General features: G+C 41.1%; 1 long non-coding RNA gene across 1 annotated transcript in view; it reads right to left on the bottom strand.

Moving 5' to 3' along the window:
• Nucleotides 1–556: 556 nt before the first annotated feature.
• Nucleotides 557–23,219, bottom strand: part of LOC133256891 (uncharacterized) — a 32,261-nt gene continuing 9,598 nt past the window's right edge. The window contains exon 3 of the long non-coding RNA XR_009739327.1: nt 557–760. This is a non-coding gene — a long non-coding RNA (uncharacterized LOC133256891). The remainder of the gene's footprint in view (nt 761–23,219) is intronic.

Genomic DNA, 23,219 nt, shown 5'->3' with positions numbered 1-23,219 from the left:
GCACATGCAGGCTTCCAAACAGACAAACTTGACATTGTAGCCAAGGAAAGAAAAAAATCAAGATCATGTGGGTGAGGAGGGGGACAAAACATAAAAGACGGTATAATCATCACAAGGAAGGCTATAGGCTCCAAAGAAACACAGTCCTAGAATTTGTGGACCAACCAAGAGAGTGATATTCTGTAAAACGAAAGCTAGTTGAATCCACTTAATAAGTGACAGCTGTCATCTGCAAAAGAACTTCATCCAAATCTGTTTGCAAATGTGTTTCTCAGAAAATCTAAAGAGATTCCCAAACCTGATTAAGAGGCCAAAATGTCTCAAACATAATCAAGATCACCTGCTGATATCACTAATGGAAAGGAAGAGGCAATCAAATTGAATTTATTGTCATCTGACTGAGGAAATTATGAATTAACAGAAGGGTGGTAAGCCACCTGGCATCAAGAGAAAACAGAGCCAAAAAACAAGAATTTGGCTGGGTTTATCCAACATGGCCCAAAATACAGAGATGGCACTGATGGCAATTTTTGTTAATATTTTGATGACCCTCCTCTAGTCTTTTTGTAAAGCATATTGCAAGGAATTACACACTTTTATCTTTTTATGCCTAGCATAATAACATTTTGTCATACTATTATACTGCTCATAAACAATCTTAATGGCATCACAATATCCTTTAATATGGAGATAATTTACTTAACTTATAACTTACTTTCCTCATTTCTTGGTTTAAATTTTTTTCATGATTTTCAATATTCTGTAAAAATGAAAAATCTTTGTTCAGCTTTGAATTATTTTCTCAAGACAGGTTCTGGAAATAGAATGACAGGACCAAAAAATTATTAACATTTTAAAGCTTTTGACACATATTCCTAAATTGCTTTCCTCTGCTTTGTCATCAATATCAGTCTTCAAAACAATTAAATATTTGATAATTTAGAAGGTAAAATTACATCTCATTTTAATTCACATTTCTTAATGAAGCTGAATATTTTTCCATATGTTTATTTGCCATTTGATTTTCCTCTTTTGTGAATTGTGCGTTCATGCCTTCTGTCCATTAATTCTAGCAATTTTTCTTATGATTTTGAATGAGCTCTATTTGGTTAAAAAAAAATTAAGCTTTTCTTTGTCATATACATTGCCAATTATTTTTGACGAGTTTTTCCTTTTAATACTATTTCCTACTGTTTTACATTTCTAAATAATCAAGTTATTTTTCTTTCCCTCTAGTATCTGCTTCCCTGGTGGCTCAGAGGTTAAAGCATCTGCCTCCAATGCGGGAGATCCAGGTTCGATCCCTAGGTCAGGAAGATCCCCTGGAGAAGGAAATGGTAACTCACTCCAGTATTCTTGCCTGGAGAATCCCATGGACGGAGAAGCCTGGTAGGCTACAATAAATGGGGTAGATAAGAGTTGGACACGACTGAGCCACTTCACTTTCACTTTCTTTCTAGTATCTCGTCTATAACTGTGTAATTTAAAGGTCTTCTTGATGCTTAGATTTAAAATATTCTATTTGAATCTAGATTTTGTTATTCTTTTATTAATAATGGTTCGGACACGACTGAGCGACTTCACTTTCACTTTCTAGTATCTCTTCTATAACTTTGAAATTTAAAAGCCTTCTTGATGCTTAGATTTAAAATATTCTATTTGAATCTAGATTTTGTTATTCTTTTATTAATAATGCTTAACTAATCAACACAGGATTATTAATTTGAAATATGATATGAAATATGGACCAAATATGGACCAATAATTGGGAGAGAACGCAAAACCTGGGGCTTCTGGCTGAAGAGCAAAGGTTCTTACCCTACATGGGGCATCCCATCTATTAAGACCTGAACCTGATGACCTGCCCCCAAAGCATCTGGCTTTGAAGACCAAGGGGGTCCACACCCATAGGACCCCAAGGCCAGGCAAACTGAGAAACAACTCTGAACCGGGCTGGCACACTGACTCACCCACTCCTAGGCTTCTGGGCCGGACTCAGACACAGTCCCTTGAACAGCGTCCAGAGTTTCTGTGAAAGAAACTCATTTGCTAATTTTAAAGCAATGGACTGAAGAGAGCTTCTGGGTTGCTCTCTAGAACCAGACATTGGTGGATTCCATCTTCCTGCTCACCTGGCGATGGTCCAGTCTGCAGGCGCCATCTTTTTTTCTTTTCTCAGAATGCGCTACCTTTGTGCTCCCCTCTGCCACACACAGCATATCTGAATCTCCCAGAAGGGAGCTTCTACACGCATGTGGGTGGCCTGGTTTGTCCACCTCCTGAGGCTGTCTTTGTGGCTGCTGCTCAGGAGACATTCCTGGAACTTGGGGCTCTGGTGGTCCACAGGCCTGCGCTCCTGGCTCCCATGGAACCGGAACACAGGAAACGTTCTGGGCAGCCTCCCTCACCCTCAGGTCACAGCACAGAGCAACTGAAACACATCCCCATGTTTCAGAAAAAGAGGACTATTTGCTTATCCTGGAGCTTCTGTCTGAGAGGCCACCTGAGGTCTGGCACCTGTACTGAGGCTTCGGACAGATGTGCCCTCAGGAGCGCCACCATCTTTGTGCCCCTCCACGCTCCCCTCCCCCACAACCCGCGATATCTCCCACAGGGCATTTTTCACACTCGTCTGAGGCCTAGTTTTTACCCCTGCTGCTCAGGAGACAGTTCTGGATGTCCTGGTTCGAAGGGCTTCTGCATGCTGTTGACTGAAAAAATATGCATTACCTAAAAGTTGAGAATTATGTTTTATTCGGCAGACTTTCTGAGGACTTAAGCCCCGGAGGCATCCTCTCAGGTAGCTCTGAAGGACTCTGTCTAGGAGGTAAAGGAGGAGCCGGGATATAGAGGGATTTTTGCAACAAAAACCAGGTCAGGTTTTCGGAACATCAGAAGCCTACTTTAATTAATCAAGTTAATGATTTTAGTGTTTTTTCTCTGCATGGGAAGGTACAAGAGCCTGGACTTGTTGAAATCATTCCTTTGATATGCACTGCAACTCTTTATGGCCAATATCCTGTTCTGTATCATCCTGAGCCCCTCAGAGTGCACTGCTGGGGGCGACTGCTTGGTGGCAGGCTGCCTGTTGGTCTCCATCCTGAGACCCCTCAGGGCTCACCGCTGCGGTGGCTCAGGGCCTAGTGGCTGCAGCTTCCTTTGCTTGCCTGGCAGGTGGCATTGTGTGTCCACAGGGGGTCCCACAGCACTCTTTAAAAGCTGCTGCCGTCAGCCCAAATCTAGGTATGGACTGAGATCCTTCCCTCTGGGACACTGCCAGGTCTTGGCACAGCCTCAACGATCATGAGCCATTAAAACTAAAATTGACAGCTGAAACAGTCACAAAGGCTTGAGAGAAAACCTAGAGCGAGGGCAGGATTGAATGATAAGTTTCATCCACAGGAGGCCTCTCCTTTAAGACTGGGAGAGGTGGCTGTTTCATCTAAGGCACAGAGAGCCAAGAAGCAGGATGCACAGAAACCAGCACAGAGAGCCAAGCAAAATTATGAAACAGAGGAATATATTCCAAATGAAAGAGTAAAATAAAATCCTCAGGGGAAAAAGGTAATGAAACAGAGGAAAAATAAGTTCTAAACTAATCTACATTCTCAGATGAGAAGACAGAGGTTGAGTCAAACTAAAGCGAAGATCCATTCTCCTCCATAAGTGTTGACAGCTTTATTCAAAAGATCAAAGGTATGTTTTCAAGACTTTAAAAAATGGATCTAAATTTGTTTTTCCCATGTTCTTGTATTAATTAGGTATGTGCAACTAAAATTTACTGAGTAAATCCTCCCTACTGTTAAGTCGTATGGACCCTACTCAGGCCCTAGCCTGGCAGGGGCTCTGTGGGAGGTGGACAGTTCTTTTTTCATTCCAGTTCAGGCAGGCACATAAGGAAACCAAAGCTGAGATTGACACAGCAGAAGCTTTATTCAGTGGCCAAAGAATGGAGAAGTGGAACTAAGCTCACAGATCAACTTCTCGCCCACCTGGCGAGAGGGCTTTAATTTTAAAGAGCAAAGACAAAGGGAGGAGTGAGGTTAATGATGGGGAGTCATATGCATTAGTCTACCAGGAAAGGGGCAATGCTTCTTCAGGGGAGTGGGGTACAATCTATGTTGGGTTTTTTAATTTTATTTTATTTTTTAACTTTACAATATTGTATTGGTTTTGCCATATATCAAAATGAATCCGCCATAGGTATACACGTGTTCCCCATCCTGAACCCTCCTCCCTCCTCCCTCCCCATACCATCCCTCATTGAAACATGTATAATATCATATATGAAACGAGTTGCCAGTCCAGGGTTGATGCACGATACCAGATGCTGGTGCACTGGGACGATCTATGTTTTATTCTTTTCAGTCTTTAACATCTGGTCACTGCAGCAGGTAGGTATGTCATTTAAATACTAATTTATTAGTAAAATCAACGTATAATGAGACTCAGGATGTTTTGGAGGTCAGATTCGTCACCATGTTGGGTCCCAGTTGATTCCATTTGAGTTTTTGTTTGTTGATAGCTTTGTTTCTTAACTCTGGAGCCCTAACATAAGGATTTATGTTAACTCTTGCTAAATGTGAGTGTTGAAGGGTTTTGAGCAAAGACCTAGAGCAGCTCTGGTAGATCTCAGGTGGCCTCAGCTGACTGCGGCTTGAAGCAGGATTTCGGCGCCCGGCCAGAGATTGAAGTTAGGCTGTAAAGTTAGAGCATTGAATCCTAGCCACTAGATCTTTAGGGACCAGTGGCCAGTGACAAAGCACCGGCCCATCAGCTGTGTAGAAATGAGTTTTCACAGAGTGATGGAAAGTAGTAAAACAAGTGTTTATCAGGAAGGAAAAGGATACGTGTAGATAGACACATGGCGCCCTCATGGTAGCCTCAATTACTTAGATGGGGGGCACTTATTCCAGGTTTCCCTTGGCCAGTCATTTTGCTTTGCCTGGTTCTGAGGCTGTATTTAGTTTATCTCCCATGTGTGTTTGTGCCTCTCTCAGCCAAATGGATTCCAGTGAAGAGGCTTATGGGTAGGTTGACATCACCTACTATGGCATAGCACCCACTCCCTTTTTGATCTTCAAGGAGCCTTTCTGCACATATATAGTCAGGAAGGTCTCCTTGACTTCAAAAATGAGGAATATATGATCTATTATCTCTCATCTGGGCAGGGTTCATCCTCTCCTCCCTCCTGCTATTTTGGCGGACAAACTCCAGCTGCTCAGCCTGGGGGCCATCTATCCTGCCTCATGGCAACACTACATTTCTTATTTATGATGCTTTTTTAAAAATATATTAAATTCTTTTATACAAGAAAGTTTATTTGGAGCAAGCTACTCTTTTCCATTAATCAATCAACCAATTTAATAGTGGCATTACAGTTTTAATTATTATAGCATTTTAATAAAATATAACTATAGCTGTAATCTATCCATTTTCAAAAATTTTGCCGATTTTCTTCAGTTTATTTCTTTAGCTAACCTTTGAAATAACTTCAGGTTCAAGAAAATCCTAATGAATTTTTTAAATTATAATTTTGCATCTTGTATATAAGACTCTTTTTTTCTTTTTAAAATTTATTTTTGGTTGTGCTAGTTCTTTTCTGCTGCACTCAGGCCATCTCCACTTGCAGTGAGCAAGGCTGCTCTCCTGTTGACATGCTCGGGTTTCTCACTGTGGTGGATTTTCTTGTTGTGGAACATGGGCTTAGTTGCTCTGAGGCATGTGGGATCTTCAAGGACCAGAGATTGAACCCATTGGCAGGCAGAGTCCTAAGTACTGGATCACCAGGGAAGTCCTCAATTAAATTTTAATTGTTATCTGTTTCATAAAAGGCATCATTGAAACACCAATATTCCAGAACTGATAAATAGAAGAATAGCAGTAATACTCAATATTCTTCCTGAAACTATCAAATAACATGGTTTTGAGTTTTTGCTGGATAAAAACTTTTGATTATGAATTAATTTTGTAATTCATAATTCTTTATGTTGGTAAAATGGTACCCTAAAAAGTAGACATAAGTTTTCCTTCTAAAAACATATCCTGCCTATTAAAATAAACACATTAACATTCTAGCATCAAAATAAGTGTTTTTTTACATGGTAACAAAGAACTGCAAATATTGTGTTTTTCAACTGAAAAGCTGAGAATCAGAACTTAGATCAATGTTGATCCCACCAATATTCTGAATCCTCATCAGTACTGACTAACATGATTACCTATACTGTGTCAGGCTCCCCAAGTGGCTCAGTGGTAAAGAATCTGCCTGCCAAGAAGGAGATGTGGATTTGATCCCCGGGGGAAGAAGATCCCCTGAAGAAGGAAATGGCAACCCACTCCAGTATTCTTTCTGGGAAATCCCGTGGATAGAGAAGCCTGGTGGGCTACAGACCATAGAGTCATAAAAGAGTTGGACATCAACTAAACAACAAATAATACCGTGTCAGTCTCTTGAGTAAATGAACCAGAAGATTAAAAGGAATATTAAATGTCAATTCATGGTTTGCTATTGCTGAAGCCCCTTGACAACATCCCTACCAAGTATTATTCAAAGTATGCTTGAAGTGAAGTGGAGTGAAAGTCACTCAGTCTTTGCAACCCCATGGACTGTATAGAATTCTCCAGGCTGGAATACTGCAGTGGGTAGCTTTGCCCTTCTCCAGGGTATCTTCCCAACCCAGGGATCAAACCCACCTTTCCCGCATTGGAGGTGAATTCTTTACCAGCTGAGCCACAGGGAAGCCCAAGAATACTGGAGTGGGTGGCCTATCCCTTCTCCAGGGAATCTTCCCGACCCAGGAATCGAACCGGGGTCTCCTGCATTGCAGGTGGATTCTTCACCATCTGAGCTATCAGGGAAGCCCAAAAGGCTTAAATGTTTTCAATAATAAGGAGCTCACTACCTCCTGAGGTAGTCAATTTCACCTTTAGAAAGTTCTGCTTTTCAGGAGTTATTACATAGAATGACATTAATCTTCCTATAACTTTCTCGGTGCAGAAGTCCTAATCTCTATGCTACATGGAAATCCATCATATATGTGAAGATAGTTATCATATAATCCTTGAATCTTTTCTTCTCCAAGCTAAGCATATGCAGTAGTCTCCCAAATGTCTCATCAATAAAGATCCCTTTAATCTCCTTACCTTGGGAGTACCTTACATTGGGTCATGGTACCCATGACCAATGTACCTTGGGCAGTCCCAAATAGTTTCTCTAATTTGAATAGGGCAGGAGAACAGAGGATGAGAGGTCTTGATTTTCAATATTGCCCTTAAAACCAGAACCAGAACTGACCACAAGAACCCAGTTAATTTGAAGAGGCCCTCCTACTTAACTCAAAGAAAATATTCACTAAAATAAAAGCACCAAAAATATTAAGTTGGACATTTTATTGTGGCTGTGAAGTTGGTGACTAGAACTCAGATCAAGAAACAAGAAGCTTCAAGTGTCCCCAGTTCTGGAGGTACCAAAAATAAGTGTCTGACACCAAGCCTGCTTCAGTCTTTGGGGAATACAACCAAATGGGCTGGGGAAGAGTTAAAAGCTCAAGCAAGAGCTGGATCTCCCTCATTAAGCAATTGTGACTGTGCCTGCCACAATCCTCTCTGAGGAACCCCCACAGGGTACCCACCAAAAACCAGCTTGTGGAACACCTTGCACTTGTACCTGGCAAAACCAACAGACAGAAGGTCCTATAACTAGTGGAGAGGCATACTCACTAGGCAGGGAAAAACACATTTCCCCTTTTTTCTATTCTTCTCCCTTCATCTGATAGCTGAGCTGTTGTAGCCTAGAAGAGGGACACAAAAGTCTCCCTCTGTCCCAAACACAGACCACACTTTCTGTCACCCTGCCATCTCGTGCAGTAGTGGGAGGAGACATGAATAAGCAGACCATGACCCATTCCCACACCAGCCTTTGAAACCATAGGTGAAGCCTGCACTGGGAAATGTAGGAAGGGGAAATTTAGACAGAATTGAGGTTGAAGCTTTTAATTACAAAAGATGACTGGAAAATTATAGAATCTGCCTAGGATATCATCAAGTGATATGGAAAGAGATTCAATAGTGTAGATGAGGTCAATGATTGAACAAAACAAAACTACTCTGTTTTTATACCCTACTGGGAGAGCATTTCTCAATAAGTCCATTGTAATGCAATATTTTCTTGTTTTGCTCTGATATTTTGAAGTCAATATAGGAAAATACTAAGGCCAATTAGGACTATTTCCAAACAGTTTCAAGGTAGTCATTTTCCCCTGTACAATCCTTGAAATTAACTAGATTTCTGTTGTGTTCCAAGATATCATTAAACAAGGCTCCAAACACCTACGGTTTGAAATGGCATCTGTAAAGTTCCTGGAGCCAATTATGCATAGTCGCTTTGCTGCCAAAAAAAAAAAAAACCCTCCCTTTAATTAACAACAAGCAGAGTAGAGCAAATTCTTTTTATATATCAAAGCAACTCTAGGTTCTCCTAATAGCCATTGTTAATATAAAAAGTTCTGATTGTTCAACTAATCTGCATACTAAATATTCCATGGTCCACCAGTATTAACTTCTTTGCACGATGCCATTCTACATCTTCAGGACTCTGTCCCAATTGTGTGCCCTCTTCCTAAAAAGCCTTTGTGAGGAGCTCCCCTAGTCTTACAAGACTACTTCAAGTGGGCTCTCTCTGGTATCTTTGCCTTAATCTCTGAGCCAGTTAATTGTTTCCACAGGTCCTTTCCAGTAATTCTTTACTAGCATGTAACCTGCCATTGGGTATTTCTCTCTCTGTGAATCTCATAAGAACAGAAGCTATACTTTATCTCTTCTTTGTAACTCTTACCATCTAGCACAATCAAAGCACAATAATTAGTACTCAATAATTTTTTTCTGTAAATAGATGAAGACATCTTCCTGTCACAGGAAGGGGGACCCTTTCCAGGGCCCAAGAGTAGATTTTTGTCTAAAACTTGGAAATAAATTGTCTGGGGAGATACCCGTGCTGACAAAGCAAAAGCTTTTATTGGGAAGGGGTACCCAGATGGAGAGCAGCAGGGTAAGGGAACCCAGGAGAACTCTGCCACGTGGCTCACAGTCTCAAGTTTTATGGTTATGAGGTTAATTTCCGAGTTGTCCTTGGCCAACCATCCTGACTCAGGGTCCTTTCTGGTAATGCACACATAACTCAGCTAATAAGGAGTCCAGTGAGAAGGATTCTGAGAGGTTGGTGGGACATAAGGACCGGCGTCTCCTCTCTCCTTTGGATCTTTCTCAAATTCTTCTGGTTGGTGGTAGTTTGTTCGTTCCACATTCCTTACAAGGACCACCTGTTCTAAGATAACTCATGCAAGTGGCTACTATCTTGTCTTGTAGTTTCAATCAGTGTTTCCCCAACATTCCTATTTATGGATAAAAACATCTAACAAATATGGGCAGGAAGAACAATAGAATGAATGAGTAATTATGCTATGTGACTCTGTAAATTGCTAGATCTGATCAACTATATGGTGAGTAATTTTTGGTTACAAAGTCCAGAAACTCAAACTAGCTTAAGCTTAAAAAATTAATTATCAACTAGTTAATTAATAAAAAAGGAGGAATTATTGACTCATATACCTGGGAAGGACAGGGGTGAATCTAGCTTCAGGAACATCAGAATTCACGCAAGCAATGATGTCAGGTCTTTCCATCTGCCTCTCATCTTGTTTTTCTCTGCTTGGCTTCATTCTCTGCTCTGAAAACAGGTTTCAAGAGCCATAAGAACCTGCTGATTGGAAATTCCGTCTTTACAGGTTTATGATCCAAGAAAAGGAGGATCTTTTTCTCTCTCCTAGTGTCCTTTGTAAAATCCCAGGGCAGGTCTCTGCTTGGCCTGTTTAAATCACAGGCCTACCCCTGGATCACTGGGATGGAAAGTGGTCATAGCAAACAGGAAGGTAGAGTCAGACCTGGGTCCAAAACAAGAAGACTCACAAAGGTATGATTACTGTCTCTGAAGAGCAAGGGATTTGAGCTCCACATCAGGCACGCATACTGCATAGGTGTGTGCATAGATACTGCGTAGGAGAGACAAGCCCCCAAAATACCTGGTTTTGAAAACTTCAGGGAATATGCCCAGGAAAATCACACAACTGAAAGGAAAGGAAAACTTGCCCTTAAACGACCCCCACATAAACTAACTGATCTGAAAACCAGCTTGAACACACCCGACTGAAAAACACATGAACCACAGGTGAAGGTGGCCCCCTTACTAATCTTGAAGCATTTGACAGACAGATAGGATTCTCCACAGACTGGGATGCCCCCAGTCACTAAGGGAAGCCATTTTTGCAATCTCAGGCTACCTTGCTAATACAGCACTGCCATCCTGGAAATCTCCATCTAGCCTGTTAGCACCAGTAGGCACACACCACCAATAGCCTTGCCCACCCCTGCACCTCAGCTGGGCCTCAGAGCTGGTAGAGCAATAATCCCACCCACCGTGCCCAGCAGCTGCCAGGGCTGGGCCCTACAGCCATTCCAGGGGCCAGCCCTGCCCACCAGCATACCACAGAGCAGCCACGGCCCTGCCAAAACAGGAGGGTGCACAGAGGGGACTTCAGCACTTCATTTAGTTCTTTTTCAGAGGTTCTTTGGATCAAAAAAAAAAAAACCCAACTGAGAAAGAACTAGGCAAAATGGTGATAAGCAATCTACCTGATGAAGATTTCAAAGTAGTCGTCATAAAAATGCTTGCTGAACTGAGGAGAAAAGTAGACAAACACAGTGAGAATTTCAGGAGAGAGAAAATTTAAGAAAATACCAAACAAAAGTTACAACCGAACTGAAAAATACACCAGAGCAGATTGGATGAGGTAGAAGAATCAATCAATGAGCTGGAAGAGAAGACAATGGAACTCATCCAGACAGAGCAGCAAATGAAAAAAGAATTTTAGAAAGTGGAGATATTTTAAGGACAGTAGGGACAACATGAAGCAGAGTAGCATTCACATTATAAATTCACGCTGTAAGTGTCTCAGAAAGGGAGAAGGGCCAGCAAAGTTGTTTGAAAAATAGTGACTGAAAACTTCTCTAATCTGGGGAAGGAAACAGACATCCAGTTCCAGGAAGCCCAGAGAGTTCCAAACAAGAGGAAACCAAAGAGACACACGCGAAGACACATTCTAATAAAAATGGGACAGGTGAAGGAACAGCAGCTAAGAAGCTAAAGCAAATCCTTATTTCCTGAACTACAGACACTGTGTGAAATGATAAATATATTTATTGCTTTTTAAAGTCACTAAGTTTAGGGATAATTTGTGTTCATAGATAACTAATAACTAATACAACTGCTCAGATGTTCTGGTGATGCTCAATCACTGAAAATTTTTACTCTTCCTCTCAGCGTCAGTACTTGTCTCTTCACATACCTGTAACAGACAGTTCACAGGTCAGCACAGACTTAGAGATCATGCTTTGAGGAGCAAGCCCTTGACATCTGATCACTGCCTCAAACACAGATGTTTATTGCTTCCTGGGGACATCTTTCACTCAGATCCCCCAAACAAATGGATTAATTGTCAGCTTCTTCTAAATGATTGTGTTCGATTTGGGCACCGTCTCTGATCTAGGCAGTTATGACCCAGATGACAAAGTCATGTGACAGAAAGTGTGACAAATCTGTGTTGAAATAGCTTCCTCAGAGGAGGATGGGACCACATGGCAAACACAAATTTCCATGCACTCTCTGGCATTTTCTTCAAATGCCACTTCCATGAAGTCTCCAAAATCAGTCTAGCCTAATTCCATAAACATGCATACAGGTATATTCAGCTGTTCTGCCAGGTGAGGCAAACACAAAGGTTGAACCCCAAGAAAATTTCAAATCAGCCACAGTCATCCTCTGCAGATTTCTCCACTGGCATGTTTCACTAAATGCAAACAAGTATCAGAAAGTTAAAGCTGCTGTGACACCATGTTAATACAACATGGTGACTGTAATATCGCCCATGAAGAAAAACAAAAACACATAGATTCATGGGTGATTTTGGAAAATACAAAGCACTCTGTTGAAATGAACAGCTGAAGCACTTCAACTTTGGTCATGTTGCATATTTACATGCCCATAAACTTTAAGAAATAATAGTGGTTGCACATGTCCCGGTGCAGGTTGAGCTCATCAGATTCTTGTAGGTCACCACTCTGGCGTTACGGGCTTTAAACATGCTGTCATGTTGCAGTGCCGCATCTGTAAGACACTGAATACAAATTGCAGCTGCATTTATACTTCAAGATAGTGGTTTCCAGCTGCACATCATGTGTTCTGTCTTGCTTAAAATAGCTCTAAATTGCATGCCAGCTACTGTAGGCTCCAGATTCTATTAATTAGGGATGGAAAACTAAAGCAGCAGCTTGTCCTCTGGAAGCATGCGGCTAGGTTACTTCCAAAAAGCTGCCTCAGGTCTCTGCAATCCCATCAGAAGCTGTCAGGTAATGGGGTGGTTTTCCCGGGACAGTGGTTCCCAAGGTGTGGTTCAAGGATGCCTTGCTCAGGAATCCCCTGGGGAGCTTATAAGAAAATGCAGTTTTTCTCCACCTCACCCTGGATGCACTGAATCTGAATCTCTGGGAATGGGCCCAGAAATCTGCATTTCAAGTGTATTCTTCAGCATGGTAAGAACCACTGTAGTCCAGAGCCTACTCTAAAAATTGATCACTTCCCCTGAAACCCAGTAGGATTTTACTCAATCAGAAACCTCGGTCTGCCTTTCCAAATTTTCTCCCAACAATACTCTTTTATTCAAGGTCGAGTTGGCTCTCACCTGCTTTGTTGTTCTCCCTGCCAATTATAGTAAACACAGGTAAAAGGATTTTACTGACTAGTGAAAGTCACCAAAATCTCACCATTTTATGAACATGGCCCTGTGGGAATCAAGACTGCATCCTGCTTCACTGTGAGAGAGAATGCATCATTCCTTATAAGATAAAAGGCTCAGAGAACAGGTGTGATGGGCAAATTAGTGTTACCATGGCACCATGCGCCTCTGTGGCTTTCCCTCGTTACAGAACTGGTTGTAAACATCATTTTTGGCTGAGTTCCTCATTTGTATGACTCTTACGTATTGAACCAAGTGTGAATCTATGTGATCTCTCTTTGAGTAAATTTAATATATTGATACCTATCCTAACACTAGAATAAAATGATAACCCTGTCACACCAACAATTCATCAGGGGTTGGTAGGCCCTTGATAAATATGTGTGTAATGAATGACCAGATGAATCCCACTGCTCTGTTATCTCATTGCATATATTATAGGGTTGTTGAGAATCCATGCAAAAAACCCCACAGACTCTACCATAACCCATAACAGGTCCCTGTGACTTTGATGACTTACAAAATTTCTCACCAGGTATATAATATACAAAATTCCTCACAATGTATATAATATATCTTTCCTTTTGCAAAGTGTTTCCTTATTTTCCTCTCTATCACATCTCTTTTTCGTGTTCATATTTTGCTCATTTCCATGACCCTCTGTTTGAAATGCTTTAATCTCCCATGAGCTGGCAGCTGCTCTTCTCAGTTTATAGATGCCCTAATATGTGTCCTTTTCACCTCTAGATTATGACTTAAAGTAAATCCTTGTAAACAATTCTGCTGCATTAAAGCCTTCTTGATCTTGAAACCCTTTATCAATAATTGGTTCTTTTGTCTTGTGGCCTACTGGTCAACTTTTAGTTCCTACTCTTAAATGGTTCAAAGTGGAATGAATGCGGAGGTTAACCATTCTGGGAGCTGACGTACTGAGTGACCTAACTCATGTTTCAGCAAAACATTCTGTGACAGAAGAAAACTTAAGAGCACTCTGTGTTTCGTGGTAAGCTTGTCACTCATTCAATACTGGAGAGTGCCATTCTTCTCCAATACACAGTGACAGTCTCTCAAAGAAAGACAGCAAGTTTTCTCTGTGCGTTAATAAGGTAGTAACCCAGCTTTGCTCACACAGCTCCTGTTTGCACTTACTGCCAGTTTAATTATTCATAGCACTCCCAAGGTGTGCAGTATGGCCACTAAACAATACCGTCACCCTAGTCATGACCTCAAGTTTTACGTAGAAGAAGCATACTGCTCTTGGTCACCTTTTGCCCATTTCTTCTCATCTCTTCCTATCCCATCAGATTATCCCATTTGAAACAATAGAAGAGCTAAAAAATTGCTACTTTCAAAACAGCCATCCTTCTTGGCCTTTATCAGTGAAGCTGGTATGAGGTGCAAGGTAGAACAATTTGACTCGCCAGTGAGAGAAGACGATGCAATTCAAACCAGAGCCACATTCTTACAGATCTTCAGTTATCTTTTACCTCAGTAGCTTTGTAATGATCCACTCAAAGATACTCGTATATCTAATGCATTAATCACTATTTACTAATTACAACTCATTAATTCATTCGCAAGTATTTATTGAGCAAACAAATATTTATTGTGCCAAGTTCTGTTCCAACCATGGGAGATTCAGAAGTTAACATAAAATTTCTTCTCTCATATAAATTACATTTCAGTGAAGGGAGAGAGACCATAAACAAGTGAAGAAATCAAGATGGTGATAACTACTAAGAAGAAAATGAAATAGAGGGCTATGCAGTAAGTGTATTGTTTAGGGTAGAGCTGGATTTCAGTACCAGAGAGATCAGAAATATAGATCTCAAAGAAAATAAAAGTATGTGTAAGAGGTTTCCTTTTCTCCACACCCTCTCCAGCATTTATCGTTTGAAGATTTGATGATAGCCATTCTGACCGGTATGAGGTGATATCTCATTGTAGTTTTGCACTGTTGGTGAGAATGTAAATTGGTACACCCTCTATGGAGGACAGTCAGGAAATTCCTTAAAAAACTAGGAATAAAACTACCAGATGACCCCACAATCCCACTACCGGGCATATACCTTGAGAAAAACATAACTGAAAAAGATACATGTACCCCAATGTTCATTGCAGCACTATTTACAATAGCTAGGACATGGAAGCAATCTAGATGTCCATCGACAGATGAATGGATAAAGAAGCTGTGGTACATATAGACAATGGAATGTTAGCCACAAAAAGGAACACATGTGAGTCAGTTTTAATGAGGTGGATGAACCTAAAACCTATTATACAGAGTGAAATAAGTCAGAAAGAGAAAAACAAATATCGTATATTAACATATATATATGGAATCTAGAAAGATGGTCCTGATGGACCTATTTTCAGGGCAGCAGTGGAGACTTAGACATAGAGAACAGACTTATGGACACAGGGCAGGGAAGGAGAGGGTGGAGCGAATGGAAAGAGTAGCATGGAAACATCCGTCTAAAATATACATATACATATAAAATAGCATGGAAACACATACATATAAAATATACATATACATATAAAATAGCATGGAAACATATAAAACATACATATACATATAAAATAGCATGGACACATATACATATAAAATATACATATACATATAAAATAGATAGCCAGGGGGAATTTCCTGTATGACTCAGGGAACTCAAACCGGGGCTGTGTGACAACCTAGAGGGGTGGGATGGGGTGGGCGATGGGAGGGAAGTTCAAGAAGGAGGGGACATGTGTATGCCTATGACTTATCCCTGTTGATGTAGGAAAGAAACCAACACAATATTGTAAAGCAATTATCCTTCCATTGAAAATAAATAAATTAAAAATAATAATAATAATAATGGGACGTCAAGATCATGACAGATAAAGTTATCTTTTTATCAAAAAAACCCACTTTTATCAAAAGTGCAGCTATGAAGAAAATACTATTTATGGAGAATTTTCTATAGAAGTAAATACAAATTTCCCTTGCAAAAAAAAAAGTATGTATATATTTTATGCTCCCAAAGGTGACCTGTCCAGCTCCATGTACAAGGGTTTCCAAGAACTAAGTTCCCTTCAGTCTCCCTGTCCAGCCCTAGGGTGGTATCCTCGGGCACACGGTTGGAGCACCTCCCCAGCAGCATGTTTGCATTTCAGCCTATGGGAAAGAAATAGAGAACATCCGGGGCAAGTGGCTCATCACTAAGAAAATTATCTACACATGATATATTTTCACCCCTCTCACTTCCCATTGACCCAAACTTAGTCACATGGCCACAGCTAATCACAAGGCCACATGGGAAATGTAGTACCTATTTCAGTTCAGTTCAGTCGCTCAGTCGTGTCCGACTCTTTGTGACGCCATGAATCGCAGCACGCCAGGCCTCCCTGTCCATCACCAACTCCCAGAGTTCACCCAGACTCACGTCCATCGAGTCAGTGATGCCATCCAGCCATCTCATCCTCTGTCATCCCCTTCTCCTCCTGCCCCCAATCCCTCCCAGCATCACAGTCTTTTCCAATGAGTCAACTCTTCCCATGAGGTGGCCAAAGGACTGGAGTTTCAGCTTTAGCATCATTCCTTCCAAAGAAATCCCAGGGCTGATCTCCTTCAGAATGACTGGTTGGATCTCCTTGCAGTCCAAGGGACTCTCAAGAGTCTTCTCCAACACCACAGTTCAAAAGCATCAATTCTTCAGTGCTCAGCCTTCTTCACAGTCCAACTCTCACATCCATACACGACCACTGGAAAAACCATAGCCTTGACTAGACGGACCTTTGTTGGCAAAGTAGTGTCTCTGCTTTTGAATATGCTATCTAGGTTGGTCATAACTTTTCTTCTAAGGAGTAAGCGTCTTTTAATTTCATGGCTGCAATCACCATCTGCAGTGATTTTGGAGCCCCAAAAATAAAGTCTGACACTGTTTCCACTGTTCCCCCATCTATTTCCCATGAAGTGATGGGACCAGATGCCACGATCTTCATTTTCTGAATGTTGAGTTTGAAGCCAACTTTTTCACTTTTCTCTTTCACTTTCATCAAGAGGCTTTTGAGTTCCTCTTCACTTTCTGCCATAAGGGTGGTGTCATCTGCATATCTGAGGTTATTGATATTTCTCCCGGCAATCTTGATTCCAGCTTGTGCTTCTTCCAGTCCAGCGTTTCTCATGATGTACTCTGCATAGAAGTTAAATAAGCAGGGTGACAATATACAGCCTTGATGTACTCCTTTTCCTATTTGGAACCAGTCTGTTGTTCCATGTCCAGTTCTAACTGTTTCTTCCTGACCTGCATACAAATTTCTCAAGAAGCGGGTCAGGTGGTCTGGTATTCCCATCTCTTTCAGAATTTTCCATGGTTTATTGTGATCTACACAGTCAAAGGCTTTGGCATAGTCAATAAAGCAGAAATAGATGTTTTTCCGGAACTCTCTTGCTTTTTCCATGATCCAGAGGATGTTGGCAATTTGGTCTCTGGTTCCTCTGCCTTTTCTAAAACCAGTTTGACCATCTGGAAGTTCACGGTTCACATATTGCTGAAGCCTGGCTTAAAGAACTTTAAGCATTACTTTACTAGCGTGTGAGATGAGTGCAATTGTGTGGTAGTTTGAGCATTCTTTGGCATTGCCTTTCTTTGGGATTGGAATGAAAACTGACCTTTTCCAGTCCTGTGGCCACTGCTGAGTTTTCCAAATTTGCTGGCATATTGAGTGCAGCACTTTCACAGCATCATTTTTCAGGATTTGAAATAGCTCAACTGGAATTCCATCACCTCCACTAGCTTTGTTTGTAGTGATGCTTTCTAAGGCCCACTTGACTTCACATTCCAGGATATCTGGCTCTAGGTGAGTGATCACACCGTTGTGATTATCTGGGTCATGAAGATCTTTTTTGTATAGTTCTTCTGTGTATTCTTGCCACCTCTTCTTAATATCTTCTGTTTCTGTTAGGTCCGTACCATTTCTGTCCTTTATCGAGCCCATCTTTGCATGAAATATTCCCTTGGTATCTCTAATTTTCTTGAAGAGGTCTCTAGTCTTTCCCATTCTGTTGTTTTCCTCTATTTACTTCATGGCAAATAGATGGGGAAACAATGGAAACAGTGACAGACTTTATTTTCTTGGGCTCCAAAATCACTGCAGATGGTGACTGCAGCCATGAAATTAATGTTCATTGCAGCACTGTTTATAATAGCCAGGACATGGAAGCAACCTAGATGCCCATCAGCAGATGAATGGATAAGAAAGCTGTGGTACATATACACAATGGAGTATTACTCAGCCATTAAAAAGAATACATTTGAATCAGTTCTAACAAGGTGGATGAAACTGGAGCCTATTATACAGAGTGAAGTAAGCCAGAAAGAAAAACACCAATACAGTATACTAACACATATATATGGAATTTAGAAAGATGCTAACAGTAACCCTGTGTACAAGACAGCAAAAGAGACACTGATGTATAGAACAGTCTTATGGACTCTGTTGCAGAGGGAGAGGGTGGGAAGATTTGGGAGAATGGCATTGAAACATGTATAATATTATGTATGAAACGAGTTGCCCGTCCAGGTTCGATGCACGATACTGGATGCTTGGGACTAGTGCACTGGGACAACCCAGAGGGATGGTATGGGGAGGGAGGAGGGAGGAGGTTTCAGGATGGGGAACACATGTATACCTGTGGCGGATTCATTTTGATATTTGGCAAAACTAATACAATTTGTAAAGTTTAAAAAAAAAAAAGAACAACAACAACGAAAAAAAGAAATTAAAAGACACTTGCTCCTTGGAAGAAAAGCTATGACCAATCTAGACAGCATATTAAAAAGCAGAGACATTATTTTGCCAACAAAGGTCTGTCTAAAAGTTATGGTTTTTCCAGTAATCATGTACGAATGTGAGAGTTGGACCATAAAGAAAGCTGAGCACCAAAGAACTGATGTTTTTGAACTGTGATGTTGGAGAAGACTCTTGAGAGTCTCTTGGCCTGCAAGGAGATCCAACCAGTCAATCTTAAGGGAAATCAGTCCTGAATATTCTCCTGGGTTCCCTTACCCTACTACTCTCTGCCCGGGTGCCTTTTCCCAATAAAGTCTCTTGCTTTGTCAGCACATGTGTCTCCTCAGACAATTTATTTCCAAGTGTTAGACAAGAGCCCAGTTTCGGGCCCTGGAAGGGTTTCTCCTTCCTGCAACAAATGGCAACTCTGGCAGGGACTCTTCTTCGCTGAGACTGACATCCTGACGACTCGGGGTACTCAGGGGCCAGCTTGCCTGCCAATGGACCAGACCCAGCAGCTGCAACTGGGACCCTTTTGTCCCTGGTCTCCTCCTGACGCGGACAACTGACCAGAGTGCCCCAACCAGGTAAGGAACAAGAGACTTCATTGACCTCTCTCCCCTTCCCTCTCTCTTTCCTCTCCTTAACCCTTCCTATCCTTCCCCGTTTTTCTAGTCCCCCAGTCCTGGATGCAGGAATCTCGTCAAAGGGCCCTCAGCCTGAGCTGAGGATTGGAGACTGATCACCTCCTCTTGGCAGAGAACTTGAATTCTGGTTCTGGTCTGGTCTGATTTCTGGTAGGGCCGAGTTCCAGTCCTCCCTTCTCTGGAGGCCCAGGGAAAAATCCCATAACACCTGGGTATCTGTAGGTGGCAGGAGATGTCTGTAAGGCCACCCCTTTTGCCCCCCCTCCTCTCCCTTCTTTCAACCTGGCTTCCTTTCCTCCCTTGAAATCTTTGATGTTAGTACTTGGATCTGAAGTTCTGTGTCTCTATAGGAGGTTTTCTGAGAGACTGTATTCTTGTATTTAAGGGCTTCCCTGGTGGTGCAGAGGTTAAAGTGTCTGCCTGCAATGTGGGAGACCTAGGTTCGATCCCTGGGTTGGGAAGATCCCCTGGAGAAGGAAATGGCAACCCACTCCAGTATTCTTGCCTGGAGAATCCCATGGACAGAGGAGCCTGGTGGGCTACAGTCCACGGGCCGCAAAGAGTCGGACACAACTGAGTGACTTCACTTTCACTTTCATTCTTGGAAGGTCTGATGCTGAAGCCGAAACTCCAATACTTTGGACACCTGATGCCGAGAACTGACTCTTTGGAAAAGACCCTGAAGCTGGGAAAGATTGAAGGCAGGAGGAGAAAAGGATGACAGAAGATAAGATGGTAGGATGGCATCACTGACTCAATGGACATGAGTTTGAGCAAGCTCTGGGAGTTGGTGATGGACAGGGAGGCCTGTTGTGCTGCAGTCCATTTGGACACAACTGAGCAACTGAACGGAACTGAATTAAAACTGTAGGAAACACCACCCAAAGCAGACCTACAATCCTTCTGGCCAATTTTCCAGGCTCAGACAGAAGCATCCAGAGATTTTGGGTGAAGGGGTCCAGTGCCCAACCTGATTCAGCCACAACCAAGTAGGAATGTTGCTCTAACAGCCCCGATTTCCCTGTAGGGAAATGGGGGGCTGTGTGTCATGAAAGTGTTACCATCTCCCAAGTCTCCTGCTCCCTCTCAGAGAAGCCATCATCCTCCAAGTTTATGAACATCCATTAGTTAAAACACAGACCTAATTCTGACAGTGATTGCAGGAAAATGTACTTTAGGATAATGAGGCTAAGACATTGGGGATAACAATGACTATAACTATCTCTTTCTAGGTAACTTACATACTTGGCAAACAATGGGCTTGTGAAGGCGTGATTTTCCTTCTCCTTTAGTGAAATTGTATGTTACTGTTTCTGAGTTGTTCATGATTGTTTCTGAAGAGTAAAGTTTTATATTCAGTTGCTCCTAGGTCATATGCCTGTCCTTCTAGAGTTCCCCAGATCATTCATTTCATTAAATATTATCTTTTCTGTGAAGTTCCCTTCACAACAGTTCTGATGCCTTGGTCTAACCAAAAATCTTTTAGCCTACACACTGGCCACATGTTTTTCAGAGAAAACTTTTATTTATTAATAAATATATTATAGACATAACATGACTAGATGGTATATGAAAGCTGAAAACTCCTCAGTGCTACCCAGATCTTAATCTTCAGTCTGTCCTTCACCTTACCCACATGGGCAGGAGGAGTGGGGAATGTTCTGGTTGCTGCCTTCATGCTATCCTAATGGAAGTTTTTTTTTTTTTTTTTACAAATCACAGAGCTGCTTAACTTCCCCTGACATATTCTTATCTATGAGTTCAGCTCCTGAATTTTTCTGAAATTTGTAGCTTATACATCCCTTAACCTTTCAAACTCTTAAATATAAAATGTATAAAGGAGAAGGATGCTGACTGAAATCTTGGTGGTTTAAAGTTTCAAATAGCACTTTACACTCACTCATAAGAAGACAAAAGTATCCCACAATACACTAGCCTGGGCAAAAAGCCACAGGAGTGTCCATTGATCTAATAAGACCATCCCAGCTGGAAGATCTTTTGGAAAATAACTGAATTGCATTTTAACTCCAACGCTTCTCCATTTGAAAAATGGGAACTCTGAGGCCCAGAGGGATTCAGGACCAGCCCCAGGTCACTAAATCAGCAAAAGGCACAGTAGTCAGAAGACCGAGGATCCAGTGCCCTATTTTCTCCACTACAGAGTTGTTTGTTGGAAAAAGTATATTTCTGTTTTGGCATTCTTGAGTCTACAGATTCCTAGCATAAGTTTTGGCATAATGAAGTATGGTGTTGTAATCTTCTTCCTAACTGTAACCCTTCTTCAGTCCTAAAAACCATATAAGGAATTTGATCTCTATCATAGTTTCCAATTAGCTTTGACAAACTTGATGTCTTGCCAACCAGTACACTACATCACACCTACTGAGTCCAACAGAAAAATGATTCTATTAAATACCTAGACTTAATATCTCAGCTAAAAATCACCATCTGTTCACACTTAATTACAATCTTCCGAAAACATATTTATTTAACAATCTTAAAGAAAAACTCCACTTGCAGAGAGGAATTAGGATTTGAATTTTTAGTCTTTGTGCCGAAGAGCTGTCAATTAAACTTAATATTATCTCAATCCTGGCTCAAGTCCTACTGGAAACAGAAGCACACATTTTTTTTTTTTTCAGATGGTTTCCAAAAACACACTCTTGCATTTATTTCTGAAGGAAAATTTTAAGATGGTGAAAAATAAATAAATAAAACAGGATGCATTTCTTGCTCTTTCTTTCTTTTCAGCTTTATTTCTTAAGTATACCTTTCTTGAAAACAGGAATGGAATGGAAAAAACTCAGCTTCCAGGTGTACTTTATCACTAATTGGCTTAACATGCCAGACAAGAAGCCAGCCAGTTATTTTCACCTCCTGTCATTGTACTTATATGCCTCTCAGAAGGACTCTTCTGGGTTCAATCAATATAAAGAACTGTATATAAGCAGTCCTTTATTCTGCGACACTCCTGTAGAGATCTGATTTGATGTCATTCAGAGTCTCTTTTGAATGGTTTCAATAGCCAGAATCTCAGGCACAAGGTGCTTTTACGAAGTTAAACAGACACTAAGCTTGAAGAAATTTACAGAAGAAAAAGGAATGCCCTGCCCATTCAGAATAAACTTATAAAAACTGATAGTCACAACATTCATAACCAAGACTTTTATGGTTGAACTGTCAGTCACCTCACAAGACAAAATATCCCTCGCCAAAAAAGTATTCTATTTCGGGAGTTATTTTCTGAAATGGAGAAGAATGAATTGAACTGCCTCTGGCCATCTGTGTGTATTTTTTTCACTCTCGTAGCCTTTGCTGCTTGGAACATATTGTGGTATTTTGGCCTCTGTTGGGGAAAAACAGGCAATTAAGACACTTTCCAGAGACCCACAGTTTTATAGGAATGACTTTCAAGTAGTATTTATTCACTTGTTTAAGAAATAAATACTACTGCTTATTACATACCAATTTCTATGTAAATATCTGGGAATGCAACCAGGGCCCAGGTAGACGATTTTGCTGTCCTCATGGAGTTTACAGTCAGGACAGAGACAGAAAGACCAAAAACGTTAATTTAACTAATTACATGAAAAGAAGAAAAATTGTCAAAGAAATTTGGACTTTTTAACATAATTCTCAAAAAATGATGAATACACTGTTTCAGTGTTTAAATACTGATCTATGAAAATAAAGAAATTAACATTTATTTAATCGCTATGTAAAGTCCAGGACTTTACATATATTATTCACTTACTTCTGACAAAGATCTTTATAAGTGGATAAAGGAAACTTGGAGCTTCCCTGGTAGCTCAGCTGGTAAAGAATCTGCCTGCAATGCAGGAGATCCCAGTTTGATTCCTGAGTCAGGAAGATCTGCTGGAGAAGGGTTTAGGCCACTCACTCCAGTATTCTTGGGCTTCCCTTGTGGCTCAGCTGGTAAAGAATCCAC

This window comes from Bos javanicus, chromosome 11 (assembly GCF_032452875.1).
Source record: "Bos javanicus breed banteng chromosome 11, ARS-OSU_banteng_1.0, whole genome shotgun sequence".
Taxonomy (NCBI): Eukaryota; Metazoa; Chordata; class Mammalia; order Artiodactyla; family Bovidae; genus Bos; species Bos javanicus.
Note: the sequence above shows the minus strand (reverse complement) of the source record. Positions and strands in the feature narration are given on the sequence as shown.